Below are 3,370 nucleotides of genomic sequence, written 5' to 3' on the forward strand. Positions count from 1 at the left end.
TTCATTATGAAAGAGATGGGAGATGGGCTGAGTTAGCTGATTTAGAGGCATAAATATATTATTAAGACCCAGACTCTATTTTTCTACTCAGTTCTGTAGAGTGTGGGCTTCACCAAATCCTGATTTCCCCCATAGTTGAAAATGGAGCTAGGCATGGTGGTACATGCTTGTAATCCATGCAATGAGACCTTGTCTCAAAAAAAAACAAAAAACAGAGAAGGAGAGTGAGAGACCTAATAACTTCTACAAAACCTCCCCTTTCTTCTCATTTTACGGGTTAGAATTAGGAATTCATTCATTATCTTGGTTACTTGTCTCTCACTGCTGAAACAAAATACTTGACACCCAAAATTAAGGAAGGAAAGGTTTGTTTAACTCACAGTTTGTGGAGGTTTCAGCCCATCCTCAGCTGGCTCCAAGGCAGGGTGGCACATGGCAGAGGGCAACAGTTCATGGCAGTGGAGGAAAACAACAAAAGCAGCTAGAGCAAAAAGGGAGGAGCAGAGCAAGCCTCTTTCCCTCCCTTATATTGTATGCAGGCTGCCCACCCCAGGATGGGTATAACACTCTCACCCATAATCCCAGCATTGGACCATGGATCAATCATAAACTCTAGAAGCCCACCCCAAGACTGCATGAGGCTTCGGAGGGAGATCCAGACACAAACCATAACATTCATTAGCAGTTACTCTCAAAGGAATGGAATCACTGCTGGAGGAAAAGGTTCACTTTCCAACTTTATTTGGGTAAAATGGTGATGGCTGAGTCACCTGTAGGGTTTGTCATCCTGACTCATGCCCACCAGTGTGCCCCCGTCATGAAGACAAGCCCTATTCCCAGTTTCCTGCATATCCTTCCAAAGACACTCTATGCATATTTATCTAGATGTTCTTTTTCTCCCTCTTTTACAGAAATATAGCCTAGTGTATCTTACCTACTGTTTTGTCAGTACATTAATGGGAAATGCTTAGTTAATAAATGATTAAGATCAGAAGCACAAGTCAGGTGTAGCACTCTGGGAAGCTGAGGTAGGAGGATTGCAAATTAAGGCCTTGTCTACGCAATTCAGTGACTTAGTAAGGTGCTGTCTTGACATAAAAAAGGAGTTGGTGATGTAGCTCAGTGTCAGCACCTCAGGGCTCAATTCTCCAGTACTGGGGGAAAAAATCAGAAGCATGTATTTTGTAAGCAAAATTAGACTTCTGTCCTAATTATACACTTTGCTTATTTGCCTTTTGTGCTCCATTAACCTGAAAGTCTTCAGCATTATTGCTGTTATTTTCACTTCCAGTGATTTCCGTTGAGCTAAGGGGGGAAATGAGAGATTTTTGTCTGGAACAGGGCCAGGGTATTAAAGTGGATTCAGCGTGGTAGCAGCTGCAGGATGAAAGAGACTGCAGGGTGGGGGGTGTGAAATACTGCGACAACAGTGACACTGCGCTAAGTGCACTTTGTAAGGGCTGGCGGGGTCCGCTTGGTTAGCTGCCTCCTCCCTGCTGTTCTCCCTCGCACGCCCACCTATGCTGTCGGTGTTGGGTGAGAGTGCAGAGTGGGGCCCAAGCTGTGCTGGGATGAGTGTGCAGAGGGGCGTGCGAGGTGTGGGGACAGGGGCAGGGACGCTGCAGTCACGCAGACCTGGGCTTGGGCCTGTGCTCTGCAGCTGAGCGTCCCCACAGTGAGGAGACACTGGATCCCCACATGCAGAGCATCGCTGTAATCTCGGTGCATGGACTCAGAAGGAGCCCTTGAAGCCCACGCCCAGGGCGGATGGAACTTGACCGTTTCTGTATTAAGACTCTCGCCTACTCTTAGAGTTCTTGGTACAACGAAAACACGGGTGGAACAGTTGTAGAGTGAATGTCGTGCTGGGAATATAACTCAGTGGTGTGGCACCTACCTGGCAAACGTGAGGTGCTGAGTTCCATTCCCAGTTCCAAAAAAAAAAGTGAATGTTGTTGCTGTGTATTTTGTATACATCGTACATACCCATTTTAACTATGCAGATAAACCACTCATATGATTTCCATGGTGCTCACAATATAGGACTTTCTTTTTACTTCACTAGCTCCTCTTTTTGTTTTGTTTTGTTTTGTTTTTTTGAGACAGGGTCTCACTATGCAGTTCAGACTGGCCTTCAACTCACTACAGCCCAGGCTGGCCTGGAACTCAGCAATCCTCTTGCCTCAGCCTCGCAAGTGCTGGGATTACAGGCGTGTGCCACCACGCCAGGTTTCTTCACTAGTTCCTCTTGAAGCTCCCTTCAAGTCAGTCTCTACCCAAGCCCATTTTGCTTTCTGTAACTATAGACTGGTTTGTGTTTCTAGAACTTTGTATAGATAGAATCATTCTATATGTACTCTCCTGAGCCTGGCTTCTTTCCCTAAGCAGAGTGTTTTAAAAATTTACCCACACATTTCAGGTATTCATAGTTCATTTCATTACTAGTAGTACCTGATTATGCAGATACACTACAATTTATTGACTGACTTGTTGAGGAACTCTTTTTTTTTTTTTTTTTTTTTTTGAGATGGGATTTCACTATGTGAGACTGGCCTTAAACTTGGATGAGCCTCCTGGCTCAGCCTCACGAGTGCTGGAATTACTGGAGTGAACAGTATGCCTGCTCTGTTGAGGAACTCTTTTTTAAAATTTTTTTTATTTTTTTGAGAAAGAGTCTTGCTGTATAGTTCAGGCTGCCCCTGAACTCGCTATGTAGCCCACGTTGGCCTCAAACTTGTGGCCATCGTGCCTCAGCCTCCCAAGTACTGGCATTGCAAGTGTGGGTCACCACTCCTGGCTGTTGAGGAACTCTTGTTTCCACTTTGTGGTTACAATAAATAAATAAAACTATGAACTTTTACAGACATGTGTTTTTATTATGTGTCTTTATTCCCTTACATAGCCACATGCCATTGTTGGGTCTCATGGTAAATACACATTTAACAACATTTGAGTCTCTTTTCCAAGGTGCTTGCACACTTTGTATCCTCCTGACAGTGTCAGCGGTTCTTACCCCACATCCGCCCTAGCAATTGGTGCTGGCGATTTTTCTAGTTCCCACCATTCGGGCAGGTCTAACATAATCATGCTTCAATTTGCATTTCCCTGAAGACTGATGACACTGAGCTTCAGTGATACTGGACATTTGGCAAAATATGATGTATATATTTGCATATTTTGCCCACAAATTTTTTTTCTGTTAGTACAGTTTTATTTTACTTTTTCATTTTGCTTTTGTGGTATTAAGGATTGAACCTCAAGGTACTCTACCACTAAGCATATTCCTAGTCTTTTTTTCCTGTCTCAGGATGTTCCTTTTTGAGGCCCAATTTCTAAAGAGCATGTGTAAAGAATAGCATAAACTTATAAG

This window comes from Chinchilla lanigera, unplaced genomic scaffold (assembly GCF_000276665.1).
Source record: "Chinchilla lanigera isolate Chin_1 unplaced genomic scaffold, ChiLan1.0 scaffold00032, whole genome shotgun sequence".
Lineage (NCBI taxonomy): Eukaryota > Metazoa > Chordata > Mammalia > Rodentia > Chinchillidae > Chinchilla > Chinchilla lanigera.